The sequence below is a fragment of the Mus caroli genome, chromosome 15 (assembly GCF_900094665.2).
Source record: "Mus caroli chromosome 15, CAROLI_EIJ_v1.1, whole genome shotgun sequence".
Lineage (NCBI taxonomy): Eukaryota > Metazoa > Chordata > Mammalia > Rodentia > Muridae > Mus > Mus caroli.
In genome coordinates this window covers 52,263,693-52,284,940 of record NC_034584.1, presented here as the reverse complement: position 1 = coordinate 52,284,940, position 21,248 = coordinate 52,263,693, and the positions used below count along the sequence as shown (strand labels likewise).

General features: G+C 45.5%; 1 long non-coding RNA gene across 1 annotated transcript in view; it reads right to left on the bottom strand.

The window, feature by feature from the left end:
• Positions 1-14,294, bottom strand: part of LOC115029385 — a 49,220-nt gene extending 34,926 nt beyond the window's left edge. The window contains exon 1 of the long non-coding RNA XR_003834935.1: positions 14,236-14,294. This is a non-coding gene — a long non-coding RNA (uncharacterized LOC115029385). The remainder of the gene's footprint in view (positions 1-14,235) is intronic.
• Between the last annotated feature and the right edge of the window lie 6,954 nt (positions 14,295-21,248).

The following is a 21,248-nucleotide window of genomic DNA, read 5'->3' as shown; positions in this document are numbered from 1 at the left end:
TAAATAAATAAATAAATAAATAAATAAATATAGCAATTATCTTAGTCAGGGTTTCTATTCCTGCACAAACATCATGACCAAGAAGCAAGTTGGGGAGAAGAGGGTTTATTCAGCTTACACTTCCATACCAAGGAAGTCAGGACTGGAATTCAAGCAGGTCAGGAAGCTGATGCAGAGGCCATGGAGGGATGTGACTTACTGGCTTGCTTTCCCTGGCTTGGTCAGCTTGCTTTCTTATAGAACTCAAGACTACCAGCCCAGAGATGGTATCACCCACAAGGGGCACTTTCCCCTTGATTACTAATTAAGAAAATGCCTTACAGCTGGATCTCATGGAGGCATTTCCCTGAGGGAGGCTCCTTTCTCTTGATAACTCCAGCTTGTGTCAAGTTGACACACAAAACCAGCCAGTACAGCAATTAAAAGTCAAAAGAATGTTCTAGTCAAAGGAGATAAACGAGCTTCCAGCAGCTTGGATTGGAGCACTCAGAACGGTCCAGCAGTCTGGAGAAAACGTAGTTTGAATATTTGATAGTGTTGAGCTATGATGAACTAAGACAGTTTGTCACTCTGTAACCTCCCTGTCCCTGAGCAGTTCCTCATGGGACATGGCCTGCCTTCTCTCTGACCCCACTGACTCATCGGTCCCCTTGTGATGGACTTTCGTCTTCAGCCACCCGTGTTGTGTCATGAAGCTCTGACATGCTGATGGAGGCAGAATTTGTTTAAATTTGTGTTTCGTCTTTAAAAGCTGGAGTGTTTGGTTTTCTGTTCTATATTATGTTATTGTCTTAACAAACAAAAGTGAGTTTTCTGAGTCCTAGACAGTGTGACAGACAAGGAGTTAGACAAATACCCTGGTAGAAAGACAGAGAAGGAAAGGAGCCGCATGTGACTGGGTAATAAAAGTGACAAATTTTTAAGATGGCTGCTTCTTCTTCAAAAGCCTGACAGCTTTTGCCTCCCATCAACAGGTGCCCTGTTGTTTAATAAGTGTGTTTAACAAGTTCAAGCCGGGACCAGGACAAGTCATAACACAGTTCTGGACCAATCAACTATGCTAGTTTTCTTCAAACTGACCAACCCTAAATCAGGGGAGGCAAGCCCCCAGCTTCCCTGGTTTCCTGGGTCTACCCTGTGCAGAGGGTCTTTTTCTCTGTTTGTCTGCTGTGTGTGTGTGTGTGTGTGTCCTAGTCTACAATAAATACCTTCTTTTAACTGCTCACTCAGTCCACAGTGCCTGAGATTCTCAGCTGCTTCCTGTTGTACTTCAGTTTTCTCTGCCTTTCAACTCTTTAACTGGCAGAGAAAACGAACCTGATCCAGACCCCTAGACAGGATCGAGTGAGCTCTGGAAAGGCACTGATTTCTGATACGGCTTCCTGCACTCTGAGCCACATTCCCAGGTATCAAGGAGAGATGGATCTTGGCTCTTCTCTCTTCTCATTGAAAGACAGTATTTCCAGGAGACCAACAGACATTCAACCTTGCTTAAGGGATCATCTGACTCTAGGGTCCATCCTTTGTAAACTCAGCCTTTTGAGTGTACTGCACACAAACACCCAAGACTAAGCAGAAGCCTTCTCCAGCTACTGAATGAAGCAGCTGAACATATCCCCAGTGAATTCCAGGCTGTGATCCCCAGCAGAATTCTACCAAAGTGAACCAAGATATTGTTACCAACTTGGGGGTGACAATCTGTGCCCCCAAGTCAGGGGTGGCCACCTGTCCTCAATAACCTAATCAAAGGAGCCCAGTTGAAAGGGAAAGCAGGTTGCCTGTCAGTGGGACATGTTCTTCTAGATGGGCTGTCTTGTCTGGCCCCAGTAGGAGAGGATGTGCCTAGCCTCAGAGAGACTGGAAGCATCAGAGTTGGGGAATACCCAAGGGAGGCCCCACCTGCTCAGAGGAGAAAGGGAGGGGAAAAGGGGACAGTTTGTTGGAGGGGGTGACTGGGAGGGGACAGTGAGTAGGACATAAAGTGAATAAAGTTTAAAACATTAATAAATAAAAAATTAAAATTAAAAAAGTAGAAAGCAGAAAAGGGAGATTTGTTGAATGTGGGCATCTTGGGGAGAAGGTCAGAGAGATCCAGTGAACCCCTCAAGTCATGGTCTTAGCTAGGGTATTATTGCTGTGAAGAGGCACCATGGCCAAGGCAACTTTTATAAGGACAACATTTAATTGGGGCTGGCTTACAGGTTCAGAGGTTCTGTCCATTATAATAAAGGCAGGAGCATGGCAGCATCCAGGCAGGCTTGGGGTGTAGGTAGAGCTGAGAGTTCTACATCCAGATATATATAAAGGAAGCCAGGAAGAAACTGTCTTGTAAGCAGCTAGGAGAAGGGTCTCAGAGCTCATCTTCACAGTGACACACTTCCTCCAACAAGGCCACACCTACTCCAACAAAGCAACACCTCCTAACAGTGCCACTTCCTGGACCAAGCATATTTAAACCACCACAGACCTAAAGTGAGATCAAAGTTTTAGAAAGGAGGCCAAGGATATGCATATCTAAGCGGTCCTGTCAAGATGTGCTTTGGACAGCCATTAGCCCATCATTGTCTGGGCTTCAGTGTCATCCTTTAGACCGTTTCCACAAGTTGTTAGAGCTGTGTGGAATTTCTTTACTGGACACAACTTTCCTATCTGGCTGGTGCCTTTCTCTTCTCCCACATGAGATTTATATGGAAATTCCCATTTCCTTGGGGGTTCTTTGTTTCAATAGCCTGATAGTCAGACTGAGAAACCCAAGTGTCTCCTTAGAATATCTTCTTGTCTGCTGGGCCTGTGACATTGCCTGCTCTGTTTTCTGGCCAGATAGTTATTAGGTCTCATGAGCAGTCCAAATACCCAGAAATGAGCTTAACCTGGACTATAGGATTAGTCCTATAGTGAGATAAAAGACAGCATTCCATGGAAACTTTCGAAATGGCTCCTATCTGCCAAAATGAGTCGGTGGCACCTATTAGCTTATCAATGCCTGTGAACCTGCAGTATCATAGGTACCTGTCATACAGCTCAAAGTCCACCTGAGCCCTTCTCACCCCGCCCCCACCCTAAACTCCCTCTGTCTCACAGGCTTCCCTCCCCATAGCTACTCATCCTTCTCATAACCCAGCTACCCTGACCTTTCTCTCTCGTACTCTGACTTACCCTCACTCTTAGCCTCCTCTCACTATGTCCCCCTTCCCATTGCCACTCTTCTCTTCCATTCCCCTAGCTCCAGCCATGTGCAGTCTGCTGGGCATGTGCAGTCCACTCCTCTCTCTGCCTCAGACTCTTTCAGGTGCCTCCGGCTGTTGTCTGTCTCTCTCATATCTACAGTGAAAACTCTAACCATATCATGTAGTGGTCACATCTGTTTCTTTAATGTGTCCCCTGCATACAATAAGCAACTGAGTTTATACATTAGAAAATTTTCTCTTAGCAGGAAAGAAATCAAGAGAAAAATGTGTCAGGCAGTGGTGGCACACGCCTTTAATTCCAGCACTTGGGAGGCAGAGGCAGGTAGATTTCTGGGTTCAAGGCCAGTCTGGTCTACAGAGTGAGTTCTAGGACGGGCTGTACAGAAAAACCCTGTCTGGAAAAATGAGAGAGAGAGAGAGAGAGAGAGAGAGAGAGAGAGAGAGAGAGAGAGAGAGAGAAGTATAAGAGACTCTATTCTAGATTTGGGCTTCCTTGGGATTTTTAATCTGCTCTTATTAAAGGATTTCATGTTTCAAATGTGAGAGACAGTTTTAAATATAGAGATGTATTTCAAAAATGACTCATTTAAATCATCCAGGCTGACTTTTTGCAAAACACGGGAACTTAAGGATATTTAAGATGAAGGACAAACTGGGACAGCTGGAGGTAGCAGAAGTGCTGAGCTATGCTTGACAATATTTTGAGGGTATAGTGATGAGGACTGGCAAAATGGCCTAGGAGATAAGGATGTGTGCTGCCAAGGCTGTGGACCTCAGTTCGATCCCCAAAACCCACAAGGCAGAGGAGTGAACCAACTCCACACAGGCACAGTAATGTGAGCATGCACTCACACCCACATAAAATATTTTTTTTAATGCAATGAAGTCACAGTGTTGAATCTTGAAGTGTGGGGATTAGCCTAGACTTTTCTGAGACGTGAAGAATATTCTGATGGCTTTATACAGCATATCTCAGACTTGTTTGGGAGACTAAGATTCTTTCCTTGTTCCCAGCTCCTGCCTTTCAATTCCTTCTTTATTTATGTGCCATAAATATGCACTCTGAGAAAGGACAAGACTAGATCAATATGTCACTCTTCAAATCCTTCCCAGAATTGGGGCAGAACTTCTTAGTGTTTCACCCAATTCTATACCTGATTCTGTTGAAAATTCATTTTTAGAGAACTTTTTGGTAGAATAAGAGTTTCTATTTTTATATTTCCCTTTTAAAATGACCAACTGAAATGGACCACAGAATCCCTCTCCATTTTTCTCCCTGGGGTCAACTCTCCATGCTCCTATTTGCCATCGGTGCTATAAGGCCTAAGGAGAAGAAGCTAATGTGACACGAAACTCAACATATTCCGGCAACAGTTCCAGGGACAGAAATGTAATGTTGGTTCAGAAGCTTCTCGATTGATGAAAAACAGCTCCATGCTAGGAGCTACTTACACAGAAGGGGGAAGAGCCTTCATGTTCCACGTTAAAAATGAAAAACAACGCCAAGCACCAGTTAGGTGGCATGCCACAGCGGAAGGTAACCCAGCCCACAGCAGCTTGGTGAAACTACCTGGGTGGAAGATCATACCACCATGAAAAAAAGAGTCTCGGAGTCAAGGGCATCTGTTTTGAGATGTGTCATGGGTTTGAACACCAGCTTTGCTATTTTTACATGACCTCTAAGTTCCTTAGCTCCTGCTTGTTTTTCTACAGATGACATCACGATTCCTTGAACACGTGTTTGTGACTGTCTAGTATACACAAGGCCTTCATCTATGTACTGGACAACGTCTAGGCTTTGGGGAAGTTTACATTCAAGAAAGGCAGAACCAATGATTAAGAAATAAACAGGATTATTTTTGCACGGGGGATGGTACAAAGAGACAGAGAAAACAGAGGAGCTGAGCAATGAATGGGGGGAACATTCCTACCACACAGATATAAGCTCACCTACTCCCTGGGAAGAATAAGAGCCACCTGAGATAAAGCACGGCAAATCTTAGTACAGTAGCAGACACAACAAATGGAAGTTACTCAACAGATGTGGGCAGCCTTTATGATTCAGTGTGGGAAAAGTCCCTGTGTCAAGTCACAGAGCAACGAGGAGAGGAGATGTGTAAGCGTTTGAGAGTGGACTGCATAGTCTTGACCACAGAAACTGGACTGAACAGAAAAGTGGGGGAGGGGCCAGCTGGGCCAAAGATAAAAGGGAAGCTTCATACTATGCTGGTGGGAATAAAAACTAGCCTGGCCTCTATGGAAGCCAGTATGGAGCATTAAAACAAAACAAAACAAAACAAGACATGGGTCTACCATGTGACCCAGGTGGACTATCTTTGGCTGCAGCACTGTTCACAATAGCTAAAGTATGGCACCACATAAGTGTGGGAGCACACAAGAATATGGAAAGGGAGCTACATTTAGCCATAAAAAAGGAAGTTATGTCACTTGTGGGAAACCATGTGTAACTGGCGATAGGCATGTTAGACAAAATAGGACAGAGTCAGAAAGATGGACATGATTTCTTTCATTTGTGGTTCCTGGATTGCATGTACTCACATAAATTGTGTGTGTGTGTGTGTGTGTGTGTGTGTGTGTGTGTGTGTGTGTGTGTGTTCAATGAAAGTACAAGTGAGATTGTCTAGGGGACAAGCAAGAAGGGGGACAAGAAGATGGAGCGTAGGAAGAATGGGATACAGAAGGAGATCCTAGGGAGTCTGGGGAACCCTAGAGCCTGTGCTCCATCCTGGAGAAGAAGCTGGAATGCACCCACACCCTCAATTAACCAGGCCTCTATAACTTGAATTATATGCCATGTTTGCCTGCCAGGGCATTCCTCTTGGTTCAGTCAACCCATGTGCCACCTGCTCTCTGCCCAGGTGTCCTGTTCTCCCAAGCAGCATGAGCAATCAAGACAAGGAACAGCTGCCTATCTTCCTGCACCACAGACAAGGAAACAAGCCACGACAGGCTCTGAGGTCTGCCAGCAGCTCACAGAGCATTAGAAGACTATAGCTCCCCGATCCAAAATGTCACTTTCTACTCTGGTCCCTTCTATAGGTGCAGGGGCAGAGGTGACAAGCACAGAATAATAGCATGAGAGAGAAGAGAGAATGTCCTAGTCCACTCGCCCTGCAAATGTATGGGATCATAGGGGACAGTGGGAATGTCCCCACACACAGAGAAAGTAGCTTCAGTGTACCTAGGTTCCCTGACTGTTGCAATAATTTGTGGGTGAAAGAAATTGTGGGGGTGATAAGAAAGAGGAAACAGCCATAGTGTTGTTACTTGGTGGGACAGGCCATGAGTGCCACAGAGCGAAACATCAGAGTCCAACCCTAGATAGCAACTCTGGCCACATCAAGGGGACATTGGTGGCCCAGCCTCAACTACAGAAGGACAGCAGAACTCAGGAGGGTCAGTGGTATCATGTCCACTTAGAACTGCTTACGAGCCTTTGCTGTAGTCAGTTTTCAGAGGAGATGACAGTTCAAAGGGGCCCAAGGGGCCCTGCCCTTGCAGAAGCCAATGCCTGGATACCTTCCATTTATGGAGAAGATAAAATCCTATTCATGAAGCAATAAAAGGCTCCACAAAATGCCCAGACCCATCACGAGGACTCCAAAGCATTGGATCGTACGTATTCCTGGGCAATACAGAGTTCTTTTGTTCCAAAACCTTACATTAGCAACATAAGCCCAAACTCCCTGCTTTTCCCCATCATGACCCTCGGTCACCTGACTAACCTTTCTTTGTCTGGGCCTAATTTAAATAAGCTGGCAAGATGGCTTATGGGTTAAGGCTACTGCTGCTGAGCTTATGTATGGCCTGCGTTCCATCTTGGCCTCCACAGGATAGAGGGAGAAAACTGACTCCCACAAATGGTCCTCTGACCTAGTGTGCAGGTAAACACACACCCATAAGTGCATAAAATAGATAAATAAAATCAATTATAAGCATGGGCTGGTGAGATGGAGCAGCAGTTAAGAGCACTGATTGCTCTTCCAGAGGTCCTAAGTTCAATTCCCAGGAACCATATGATGGTTCACAATCATCTATAATGAGAATCAATCAACACCCTCTTCTGGTGTGTCTGAAGTCAACTACAGTGTACTCATATAAATAAAATAAATAAATCTTTTAAAAAATTAATCATCTACATAAAGATTTCTCAGATACTTATGAGTTTGTACCCCATCTGTGTGCCTTGTGACCCCCTCCCAATGCTTCACCAACCACATCTTTTATAATTGCTTGTGTTCTGAGTCCCATCTATGTTCCTTAAAACAACAGACTATTTGTCTTTTCACCATTATAGCTAACTGCCTCAATAACAACAATAAATTATTGATTATAAGACCAGACCCCAGCATCTCTGAGCTTGCACAGTAGGCATGAGCTCACACAGTAGGCAGCTCACTTTCTAGGATATTTATTCTTCAGCAGACTCTTCCCCTGAAAGCTCTAAGTTTCTTCTCTCTCTCTCTCTCTCTCTCTCTCTCTCTCTCTCTCTCTCTCTCTCTCTCTCTCTCTCTCCTACCCACACCCACTGCCGACGACGACTGATTCATATGACTCAGCTCCTCTCTACAGACTGGGCCCCAGTCTGTTTAATTTTCTCTCTCCATTGGCATTCAAGGCCCAAAGGCAGCCAGGAAAAGTCCTGGGACTGACTGTCCTTTCTAGGCCCTTGGGACTAAGAGCCTAAAGTTCTGATGAAGGGAGACAAGCTAGCAGCCCACTCAGTCCTTGATAGGATGGGCCCCTTGCACTCACATGCTCTCTTTCCCCTGGTTCCCTACCACCACTCAAAGCTTAATTTCTACTTTTCAAAGTAATTTTAAAAAATAAAACAAAAAACAGGCTATGGTTCTATCTTTGTGTCTGCCAAGTTTACTACAACCTCTTGGGTGTGCCGCCTGCCAGAAAGGGCTCCTGGGATCCATACCCTTATCTTGTATCCAGCAGTGTTATTTAAACCAGCATGAAACAGCTGAACCCATGTGAACCAATCACCTAGGAGCTGGGACCAAAAGAGTCTTTGTCTAAGCTAGTCCCTTAAGTGAGGTGTAACTAAGGAGTTGAGTGATGGCTTCTGTCACCTCCTAAGTACACTGGGAAGTAAAAAGGCAGGCTAAGAGGGAGAGGGAAAGGAACCAGAGACAGGACACATACGCACACTATGGGTGTGTTTTTCCATTCTCCTTTCTGTGACCCAGTCACCTTCCTTCTCATCGGTATCTCTTTAACCTTTAACCGTTATCTGCCAACACCTCTCCCAAGTCAAGCTGGAGTGTGTATGCATCTGGTCCAGTGGTGTTAAAGATAAAAAAGGACACAATCTATGTCTTCTTCAAGCATACAATATATAATTAATCAAGTAGTGACAAAAGTAAATCTATAAATACGAGACTGTTTTAACTGTTATGAAAGAAAAGGGTGGGATGATTTCTAATAATATTTTTATTTGTCCTATGAAGTTGTACATTTATGAAACGTACTGATCACTACCTCCCCCAGCTCCCCCTACATCACCCACCTTCCTCCTCCCAACATCAAATCCTCACTTTTTTGTTATTATTAATAATTCCCAGGTCCAATCAGTGCTGCCTTTATAAGCATGACTGTGGGACCATTCACTGTGGCAAGAATTATTTAATTCTTGTGTGTGTGCACACGCGCATGTTTAGTGGTTCTCCACCTTCCTAATGCTTGTGACCCTTTAATACCCTCATGTTGTGCTGACCCACAGTCTTAAAATTGTTTTGTGGCAACTTCATAACTGCGATTTTGCTACTGTCATGAATAGAAATGTAAATATAAGATTCGTAGAACATCTGATATGCAGCCCCAAAGAGGTCACAACACACAGGTTGAGAACCTCTGCTCTACAGCCAGCTTTCCTGGTGCTTGTCAGCCACCTGACATAGGTGCTAGGAATGGAACTTGGGTCCTCTGGAAAAGCAGCAAGCGCTCTTAGCCTCTCTAGCCCAAAGGTGTTTTTTTTTTTTTTTTTTAAGAGAATGCAACAGACAACCCTAACCTAGTCTGAAGACTCGGGAAGAGCTTCCAGAGGAGGAAGGAGCATATGGTTGGCTTTATGAGACTAGAAGCCTCCCTGAATGGCACACTGATTCTTACATCAGACCAGTGTATCAGATACAAGATTTCAGGAGGAGAAGTAACCCCAAAATGTAAGCAAGAAGGGGCCTGAGCTTTCCACTAATGGAAGACTAAGAATTCAAGTCAACCTGATGTAGCTGAGAGAGGCATGGTAGGACCTGGTCTCTTCTGATTCTCCTTTAGGGTGCAGCTCAAGCAAGAGGATTTTAGCTTGTAGCCACTGTGGAGGCCCACTAACATCTCCCCGAACCCTGAGTCCCTTTAAATAGGAAGTTTTGAAAGTTTCTGTTGTGCTGTACAGAGCACTGCCCTACAGATTTTCCTAGGTGTGCTTTCCTGTGCGTTCGGAGTTCACCTGGCTTTAAAGCAAAGCTCTGAACACAGTCTCTAGAGGATTGTAGAGTAATAGAGACTGCACCAGGCTGGAAGCAGAAGCCAAACTTGATCGACGATATACTCTTTGGCCTCCCTGTGCACTGTACAGAACCGGGAACAGGGTGTTAACTCTTCAGATAAGGAGCATATTTCCCACTCTGCCTCCTTTGTGGTTAAGATGTTTGATCTAAATTCTAGATATTCCCTGGGAGAGCGGGGCACCTCACAGCCCTCTGGCAAACCAATCACAGACAGGTGTGCATCAGAGGACTGGGTGTTTTCTTTCTGGGACTCTGAATCACTACAGAATGCATTGTGTGCTGGCTGTGTGCCATCCAACTCAACAATTAGTATACACCCTTTGAGGGGTGTGCTGATAACGAAGACACGGTTTTCTATCTCCCTAGGCAAAGAGGATGGAACCGGAGCAAAATGAAAGTGCAGACAGCACTTCAGCTCTGGGCAGGGAGAGCAAGCAACCAAACAAACAAATAAATAAGAGCCCGAGAGACTCCGAGGGCTAAGAAACGTGGCTCGGCCTGCAGAATTCATTGCACTCCAGAGATACATGACAATACAGCAGAGAGAGGAAGGTATCTTAAAAGCCCTCCCTCTGCGTGGTCACTGGTGGGAGCCACATATGTGCAGGCATTCATCCATCGCACACAAGCACACATCAACTATATTTCCACTAATACTAATTAGTAGTAATGAGCTTGCTAAGGCAGAGCAGCCCCTCTGTGCAGACCTATGGTGAAATTAGGTTGTTTTTTTTTTTTTTAACAAGGCCTTCCACCTCTTGCTCCCACCTCCCTGTCTCAATTTTTCCATCCTCCCTCCTCTCAACCTTGGCTGAGTTCTTGCAGTCCCTTCCCTAAGCCTTCACATGGTTTTCCACCCCAGGATATCCTTTCAAGATAGCTCCTTACGGTGTATTCCCAACCCCCCAAATGACCCCTTCTGTGTCCCTGACCCTCCACTCTAAGATAACGTACACTGAAACTCAAAGGTTAATAATGGTTAATTATGTTTCACAGAGCACATACAAGCATCAAACTAAAAGTTCTGGTGGGAGAATTCCAAGCCAATCTGAGAGACTGAGAGAGTGTCTTTGGCTTCCCTCAAATCAAACCTAGTAGATCTCCATTCTCTCTGCAAGGCTGGCACTGAGTGGAGAAAACCTTGGGAAACCACAAGCCAAATTCAAGGTTGGTAGTGGAGGGGAGAATACTGTTTACGTGCGTATCTTCTGTATCCCCTGTACCCTCTCTTGTTTTTCTTCCCTCCACTGACACATAAATGCAGGTATGGTTTTGGAAGGTGATTCCAGATAACTCAGGCTACCAGGCCGCATTTGGCCTGACACATCACCAGGTTAGGTGAGCGAGCAGAAGGAGCCTAGAGGGGGATGGGGCAAAGAAGGGCAGTGACAACTGAAGCTCCTGGACATCTTGATTCAGCCAGTTCAGCTTCCGGGCTCAGAGTCCATCTGAAGGCCAAAGACACTGCTGACTGCCCTGTGGGAATCCCCAGCCTTTCCAAGTGGTCTTGGCAAGAGTCCACCATGACGCTTATCTCCAGCCATTCCATTGTTTACGGTCCTCTTCCCAGCCAGGCTGCCTCACAACTGCCCTGGGACAACAACTGCTGCCTCCAATATTCCCATCACACAGATGAGTAAGCTGAGGCCCTCAAGTCTAGTGATTTGCCCAAGATTGCACAATGGGTAAAAGAGAAGAGGGACTTCAGTCAACTCATTCATGCCTGCCTTTCCTTCCTCTTCACCCCATGGCCAAATGACTGCCCAGGCTTCTCCAACTCCACTTAATTGATGCCCACTCACGTTGACTGCACGTAAGCATCTGGTGTTGGGTAATGTCGAGGGAAATAAAGAGATAGAGGACAATATCTCACCCTGAAGTTACAAGGAGAGGAGAAGCAAGATGGATAGCCTCGGGCCTCTGTGCTTTCACTCAGGGCCATGAACCTCACCCTCCTCCACTCAACAAGCAGGTGCCAAACACCTGCCAAGCCCTGTGTGCTGGGGTTTCCATGGCAACAACCTGGTCCAGGACCTTTGCCTTCATAAAGATGATGCTTTAAAGCAAGATGGGTGGGAAAGGGTGAAATAAACGGGTGTGTGCTGAAACTAAGGCAGATGCAGACAAAGCTGATCTCAGGTACCGGAGTCTGGTCCTATAGATGTCAGGCTGGCCTCCCCATGTCAGCCCACAAGTTCCAAATCATTCCCAAAACAAGCCCCTTATCACAAAAGCATGGGAGACAGCACTCAAGAAATCAGGCAGAGGAAGGGCTGACTCGAGGCCCGAGGACAGTTATCACTAATAAGCCAGAGACCTGACTCTGAGCTGAGAAAGGGCAGGTTCCATCCATGCTGGAACGATGTGGGAAGTTCTGCATGATCGTCATGACTCCAGGGTCGAACCAGAGACTCTTGTAACTCAAAATTAAATTACACTCATTATCATGAGCAAGAATTTCAGCTTCCAGGACATCAATATGTTTGTTCACATGTGGCTTTTATATTTCAAAAGATGATACAGTCTGAAGCCAGCCCAGCCCAGCCCACAGAGATTGTTCTCTCTTTGAACCTGATGCTTTTGACATCTTCAGACAGTGCTTGTTTGGCAGTTAACCATGCACTGCCTGTGAACTGGAGTTGTTTTCCTGCATTGTTGCTTATCTCTTCCAGTATTGAACTTCTCATGCTGTGATGATTCATCCAGCAGCTGGTTTACAGGGATCTCATTTTACCGTTGTACTGTCTTAACCTTGAACAGTAAAGTAGCATTCAGTTAGTCCACAATTGGTGGGGCATCTGTTATATTCTGCGGGTGCACTCCACAGACAGTGGGAAAGAGTGTACTCTTAAGGGATGAAGAGATATCGCCATCACCAAGAAGACTCTATTGTGACAGATTAAGATAAGAGTAAAAGAAAAGAAAGACTCAATTCTGTAAGAACACATCACTAGAAAGCCCAGATTGGATTGGACAGAACCAAAGACTCCCCTAAGAACATGGTATCACAGCCCAGATGGGAAACTACAGCAGGAAGGGTCTCCAAAGGCCATGGGCAGGAGCAAACACGGATCGCTACCTGTGCTGTGTGCAGTGTGCACTCTTCATGGACTTACAACAATTTCCAGAGCAGAGAGAGGAAGGTAGACAGTAGGCCCTTGCAGAGCTCTCCTTAAAGGCAATGGCAGCCAATGAGAATGCAGGGGTACAGGATCAGCTCTGCACACTGGATGCGCTTCTCGCCTACAAGGTGGGGCATCCTTCCCTCAATAGTTCATTGAAAACCCTAGGAAGGAAGGGATTCAATTGCAGTCCACCTCTGTGGTATATTTATATATATGAGATAGGATAACTGGTATCACTCTTCATTGCTATGACCAAAATACCCAACAGAAATAACTAAAGGGGAGAAAGGTGCATTTTGCTCAATTTTGGAGCAGTGGGTCATTGTGACAGGGATGATCCAATGGAGCAGAGAAGTTCAAGTTCCAATGGTCAGGAAGCAGAGAGAGAGGGTGCCAGCCCCCCGTAGCTAGCCTTTTCACTCCTTATCTTTTAATGCATGCAGTCCCGAAACCTTCGGATGGTGCCACCCATATTCAGGGTGGGTCTGCCCCCAATCCATGGATTTAATTAGATAAATCTTCAGAAAAGCTGGCCAGCAACACAAAAGGTTTGTTGGTGTCATAAGTGGTTCTAAATCTAACCAACAGAAAGGATCGACCATCATACTCAAGTGCATTATAGAGTGCACAGTACAAAGAAAACCTTGAAGACTTAAAGTAACAGTTAAACTGAAGGTTTTCAAAGTCTTGCCTCGACTGCACGCTGATAACGGTTGAAGCTGAAATGGCAGGTAAGTGGTTTGTGGTTATATAATATTTTCTATTTGCATATATTTGAAAATATCTCCAACAGAAAGGTCTTTTTTTTTAACGCTTAAAAGTCATTGTAACAGTACAGTCATTAGCTAAGAACTCAAAGCATAAAATATTTAGGAATGCACTCAACCCTGAGTCAACACTGAAGCAAAAAGGAAGAAAAAGGGTGATTCTGAGTTTCCCTCTTGCACAAACAGCTGTACCTTATATGAAGCAAGATGTCCAGTCCAACATTAACTAAGAAATACAGTGACCTAAGATGGACACCTCAAACCAAAGCAAGTTTTGTTAGGGGCTAAGTAAGGCAAGGTCCTTTCCTTTCTTCTCAGCTAAAATTCATGATGTAAGGTAGACATTGTAGTCAGCATTGTTAACCATCTAAAGATTGTCTATGCCCTCCCCAAAGTGTCTATTCCCTTCCCTCCTTCAGTTAAGGCCTTAAACGAACAGACCAAGAATACACTCCCTAGCTGAGCATGCCCAGGAATGTGCCCACCCTAAAGTATCTTCCCATATGATTTTTATACACACACACACACACACACACACACACACATCCACAAAATCCCCGTGTTTCCTTTGTTAGGAGAGGCCATTGTCTTGGAACTAAGTCTAGGCTTTACTTACATCTTGCAGGTGTTAAATCTTTCTCCACACCCTTGTGTCTTGGTCATGCTTGCTTTGGCTTTGCACTCATCAAGATGCGAACTCGGCTGTGTTGGGTTACAGTTTTCACTTAGCTAATCTCACCGTGGGAAGCTTCCGCTTTTGATCCCCAAGCCCCAGCAGAATCTAGAAGACAATGGTGTTCAACCAGCCTGTCCAGCACCCACGATGCAGCTCACATCCCAGGTGCATTTGGCCCTTGCCCCTTCCCTCCACCAACAGCCCACACACTCACTTGGATAGGAGGGACTCCGTTGTGAGGGTGGACCACATGAGGGATGGGGAGACGCTGGCAAGAGGACTCCTGGCAAGGGGCCAGACACACAATCATTTCCTGTTCCATCTCCAAAAAGAACCTGACCAGGATCCAAGCTCTCTCCCACCCACCAGCCATTGTTACCTGAGTGTTCCCCACCTGCTGTTGGAAAGAATAATGTTGTGCTGACCTCACTCCACCATTTTTTGAAGGGTGTAAACTATCACTGTTACCTTGGCCTGAAGAGATTTGGCGGATTATTTTTCTCAGAGTTAGGAAAAACGGAGAGTCCCACAGAACACTATATTGAACAAACACTGGTTAGCATGCAGAGAAATTCCCAACACAAACATTACACCCAGGACGCCCTTTTCCTTCCCCTAACCCAGCTAGCAAGACCATGCTTCTAGAATGTAAAGTGATCTTGACCAATTGTTACACATGTTTTTTTAAACTATAGAGCTGGCAATGTAACTTACTGGTCAAAGACTTACCTAACATGCACAAGGCCCTAGGCTCAACCCCTGGCATCACAAAACACTAATTAAAACTTGAATTTACTGGACAATTAATTACATGTCCCTGACATTTAGAAAAGCACTCTCCAGGCCAAAAAAAAAAAAAAAAAAACCAACAACTCATGTGTTCCTTAATATAACTCCATGAGGGCTGTAGCTGAGAAGGCCAGTACTTCAGATGAGCCAAGAACAGAAAGGTTAAATACCAGATTAAAAGCCACACAGAAAATGGTGGAGCCAAGATCACATGTGAGGTCAGAATGTTGTATAAATGAAAGGAAATGAAACCAGAAATGAAGAACCTTGGGTTTGAGACCTGGTTAGCAGTCAATCTCTCCGTGACCTCCAGTGACCTTTGAGTTTCTAGTTCCTCTTTTTTAGGATGAAGAACCAGGTTATTTCAAGGATCCTTCCAGCTCCATGATCTACAGAAACATAATCGCCCCTCCCACCAGACACTGTGTTGTGAACAGAGAGCTATCAGCAGCATTCCACACTGGCTCAAAGGAGCAGCCACTGTTTAGATCGGCAGGTTTGTTACAGTGGTCCCTTCTTAAATTCTGTTTTGTTTTGTTTTGTTTTGTTTTGTTTTGTTTCGTTTTGTTTTTTTTCGAGACAGGGTTTCTCTGTGTAGCCCTGGCTGTCCTGGAACTCACTCTGTAGACCAGTCTGGCCTCGAACTCAGAAATTCACCTGCCTCTGCCTCCCAAGTGCTGGGATTAAAGGCATGGGCCACCATGCCTGGCCCATCTTAAATTCTTAAGTAATAGTTTAAACACATTCTTGAAGTCCTAGTACCATGCCTGGCATTTTGAGGACTGAGGGGAAAAAAGAGCAGTACCGGCCTTATGGGTGGATGGGAAACTCCAAAGGCAGTTTCATGGTTACGGCTCTATGTTGTCATGACCAAGGTCAAGGAGGCCCAGCACCTTGGCGGCCTTTCAGCTGGGGACCACTCATGGCTCTCGTTCCCAGAGAGTTCTTTTCCACAAAGACAAGCCTAATGCCATGGCTCATGTCTGTAATCTCAGGATTTAGGAGGCTGAGGCAGGAGTACTACCCACAAGTTTGTGGCCAGCCTGGCTTACTAGTTAGACTCTATCAGAAAGAAGGAAAGAAAGAAAGAAAGAAAGAAAGAAAGAAAGAGAGAGAGAGAGAGAGAGAGAGAGAGAGAGAGAGAGAGAGAAAGAGAANAAGAGAAGAGAAGAGAAGAGAAGAGAAGAGAAGAGAAGAGAAGAGAAGAGAAGAGAAGAGAAGAGAAGAGGAGAGGAGAGAAGGGGAGAGAAGGGGAGAGAAGGGGAGAGAAGGGGAGAGAAGGGGAGAGAAGGGGAGAGAAGGGGAGAGAATGGGGAGAGAAGGAAGGGGAGAGAAGGGGAGAGAAGGAAGGGGAGAGAAGGGGAGAGAAGGGGAGAGAAGGGGAGAGAAGGGGAGAGAAAGAGAGAAAGAGAGAGGAAGGAAGAAGAGAAGGAAGGAAGGAAGAAAGAGAAAAAGAAAGGGGGAAGGAGGGAGAGAGGGAGGGAAACAGAGAGAGGGAGAGAAGAAAGAAGGGAAAATGTGTTTCAGGTGGTCTAAGGTCTCCATTCAGCATCCAAGCCAGCCATGGACCCAAGCCCTACTGTGTGTGACTTTGGAGAAGAACAAATACCTCCTTTCAAACTGAGGGGACTTCCAGGCAGAGCTCCTGACACATCTCTGTGACCTCGTTACTGGTTTACACAGGGGTTGAGTGACCACATATAATTGCTCTGCACAACTTCAGAATATAATGAATATGGATGACAGTGTGGATGGCTCTCACCTGTGCTGTGCACAGCCTGCCCAAGCACACATGGCAGCGCTGGACCATTGTCACAACCGTCTCAACATTTGGTTAAGTGACACTCAGGTGATAAAAGTAGCTGAGCATGGTAATGCAGGCAACATCACCACCTGCGCCTCGGAATCACAGTCACTGCCTGGTCAAACGATGGCTCCGATTAGCAGCTGAGTGGCCTTAGATCATGACTTACAGCTGTCACGACTTCAAGAAGTGACACCAGTACACATATCCTCACGTTCAGGCAGTGAGACGAAGCTAAAGATGAAGCATTGAATTTGCGGTGTAAGGTTGAGTTCTCAGTTAACGTAACTATGAAGTCACCTGAAGTCACGCTGGATGATAGGGTCCTCCATGCTACTAAGTACTGATGACATGTTCCTTTAATCTCAGTGCTCAGGAGGTGACAGCAGGAAGATGGAGGGCTCAAGGCCAGCCTGGGACACATATCAAGACCTTCCCTCAAAAAAGAACAAAAGGAAGGAGTTCTGACTCCCTCTCTCTAGGTAAGGTATATGGGATGCCAGTCAATGCCTGGGATAGGACGTTCCATTTGGCCAGAACTAAGCAAAGGCTAATGCTCCAGACCATGCAGAGTCCAAAGAGCCACTGGGTCAAGCCAGTTCAGAATGGCTATAGAGCTGTAGCCTAAAAACAGACACCAGTGACAAGGACAAGAGACAAGACAGAGGTAAGGTTATAACACCAAGACCATGTCATCCAGAGGAAAAGCTACTGTGGGCAGGGGAGGAGTCAAGAATCTTCTGGAACATCATTGAACATCAGAGAAATGCTCCCTCCTTCAGAGTAGAAGGGACTCTGTTGCGACTCTTCAAACTTCAGTGCCAATGCCCTTACCTTCTGTAACCATTGGGCTTGCTCCAGGTGTGAGGTTGGCACATAGCCAAATGACAGTGACTTGAAGAAGATAAGACGTTGATATCCTGCTCAAAATGTGGAGTCAGAAATTGCAAGGCTGGCCGTGGGCCTCTGCTCCTCCCCGTTCACACCTCTACCTCTGGTAGCATGTGCTTTCACACACACACACACATACACACCGGTGGCCCGAGTGACATCCAAGTCCAGCAGCAGAACAGAAGAAACTCCCAGGAGCTTCCACGTGCCTGCTCCCCTTGCACCAAGGACCTAGCAACAGCCACATATGAGTGCAAGAAAGCCTGAGAAGTGACATTTTACTCCGTCTCCTGTTACTGCTGAACAAATATCTACTACTTAGAAGCTTTAAACAATGCACGTCTACTTAGCCTAATAGGTCCAGAGGTCCAGAGTTTAGGCTGCATCTCACTTGGTTAAAATTCACATGCAGCTCCTGTCTTGCCTGTCCTAGCTTAACTATACTGAACCATCTACGTGGTTTGAAATCACCTCTTTATTTTAAGGATAGCTGAAAAGCATCATTCATTTACTCTGCAACCTTCACTCCCACTTGCCATGGAACTTAACATAGCCACAGATTCTGGGAGAGAACTGAGCATGTTTGGGGTGTGGGGCACTAACCTACCACAAGCCACTATAGTAGAAATTCCACTACTCTAGAAGAAGGGCAGAGGGCACAAGTCCATCCCAGAGATGGTGGCAATCAGGATTCTCCTGGATGGAACTGCTGTTTCAGGTAACAGGCATATGACCCAAGCCAGACCAATCTTGTCATTTGTGCTGCTTGGGTTGAAATTGTTAGACCCTCCTGTTGTGGTTTGAATGCGAAATGTTCTCTCTGGGCTCATGTATTCAACCATTTGGCTCCTAGCTGGAGTGCTATATTGGGAGGTTGTAGAATCTTTTGGAGACAGAGCCTTGCCAGAGGAAGTGATTCGCTAAGGGTAAGCTTCAAACTGGTGTAGCCTGACTCTCCTTCTACACACTTTCTGCTTCCTGAATGTCAATGTCCAGCCATCTTGTCTCTCTGTGGCCATGGTTTCTGCACAGTGGCTGACTGTGTCCCTTCAGACTATGAGCAGAAAAAAATTCTTTCTTCTCCAAGTTGCTTCTCGTCAGCTATCTGGTCACTGATATAGAAAACCTTTTTGGTTGTGTGTGTGTGTGTGTGTGTGTGTGTGTGTGTGTTTAGAATGACCAGCTCTGAGGACAGTAATAACTGGGCAGCACCAGTGGCCATCTTTGTTACATGGAAGTCTCCGGAATTAAAGCTAAAATGGAAAGAGTCACACAAGACCCAGCTGAGTGAGACCCAGATGAGCTGGGTGAGACCCACATTCACCCTGGTCTTCATAAGGACTGGCCCACTCAGCTCCTCTTGTCTTTTGTTTCTTTGATGAACAGTCATGTGCCTCCACTGGTACCTTGAAGATGTGTATAGGGGAAATCCACCAATTCTCAGAGCCCTGGAGTATCCGTGAAATCCCATATCTAAAATATCGTGATTCTGAACCAGCGGCTTGGGCCTTTGAGCCCTTCGAGGTTTATAATCCCTGACAGATTCCCACATGCCATCGGTTTGGCCTTCTTTGAACAGGATTGGTCCAAAGGCATCTACAATGTCTCCGGGTCTATAACTATCTATGAGAAATGCCTTAGTAACCAGAGAACACTCCTGGCAACCTTCCTTCTCTTCTCTTGTCTTTTTGCATCTGCTTGGGTCACTAACAAATCCCCCCAGGTAATCACAGCCTGCCAAATCTCTTGTAGGGCATTGATGAGGTAACTCATGGCAAAAGGAAAAGAAAATTTGAGAGAGAGTATCTTGTTTGCTTTGAGCCCACTAGAGGAAATAGAAGCTATTTCCTTTCTCCCTAGCCCTCAAGCACAGTACTTCCTAGCCCAACTCCCTCTTACAGTCCAGCAGAATCCCACCCTCAGTGAAATCAGCTGTTTTATGGTCTCCATTGTTTTGAAGAGATACAATGACCAAGGAAACTCTAAGGACAACATAATTGGAACTAGCTTACTGGTTGAGAGATTCAGTCCATTATCATCAAGGCAGGAGCATGGCATCCTCCAGGCAGACATGGTGCTAGAGATGAGAGTTCTGCATCTTGATCCAAAGGCAGCTAGAAGACTGACTTCCAGGCAGTTAGGAGGAAGATCTCAAAGCCCACCCACACAGTGACACACTTCCTCCAACAAAGCCAAACTTACTTCAACAAGGCCATACCTCCTAATAGTGCTACTCCCTGGGTCAACCATATTCAAACACGTGAGCCATTGAGAAAAAAAATCTAAGAAAAATAGTTATTACCTAGCCACCTATCCAGGGTATTATGGGTCTCAGTGTCCCATTTTGGAATTCCTTTTGGCAAATTATCTGGCCTAGGAAACAGCTATGCGACTCTCTCCACCGATTTCCCCATGTCCCTAAGGCCTCGGCACTCTCCTGGAGAATAGACCTTCTCTTCATGGAGGACTAGAGAACTTATAAGACTGACCTGGATCCTGATAGCTTCAAAGAAACCAATACCTGCTTAGATCTCTCAATAAATGAGAAAGTAGTCCCCATAATCTTGGCATAGTGACGGGAAGCAACTATAAAACCATGAATCACTGCCATTCCCATAATACCTCCCAAACACTTGCTACTGTGTCTCCTTTATCCCTAATTAAACCCCCCTATGGATGCTATGTCTCTCATACCTCTCAAAATCAGAGAACAGCAATTAGTTGAACAAGGTTTTGTTTACAATAAAAAGTCATGTATTCAAATCCAACCCAATCCCAACAAATGTTAAAAAACAAAATTCTCCTAGCACCTCCTGACAGTGGATGATTCATTGCAAGCATGTGATAGGCACCCAGCCAAGAACTCCACCCTTGTCTGTCTTTTATGTGACTTTATTCTGAAAAAGTCTCTTGCCATACAGAGTTTCCAGAGTATGGAATTGAGTCTAGTTCTTACCGAGGGAGAGAAGTGGGGCTTAAATTCTGGCTCTGGAGGTGGGCCGAGGAGGTGGCTCTGTCAGTAAAGTCCTTGTTTTGTAAGGGTGAGGACCTAAGTTAAATCCCCAGAATACTTACTAATAAATTCATGAAATAAAGAAAGAAGAGGGAAGGAAAAGGAAAGGGAGGAAAATGAAGGGAGGGAAGAGAAGGGGGAGGGGAGGGAAGATAAAAAGGATGGCAAAATATGGCATGATTTTAACCCTAGTGTTAGGAAGGCAAAAAAAGACAAGGCTGATCCTGGGGCTTCGCTGACCAGCCAGCCTAGCCTATATAATGAGTTCCAAGCCAGTAAGAAAGCCTGTCTCAAGAAAAGGAAAGACATCAAAGTTGTTATCTTGTATGGATTTCATACACACAAACTCTCCGACCCAGATATACACACACTACCACCACCAACACCACACAGCACACACCACACACCACATACACCACACACTTAATTTCTGGATCCCAATAAAACTAGCTATGC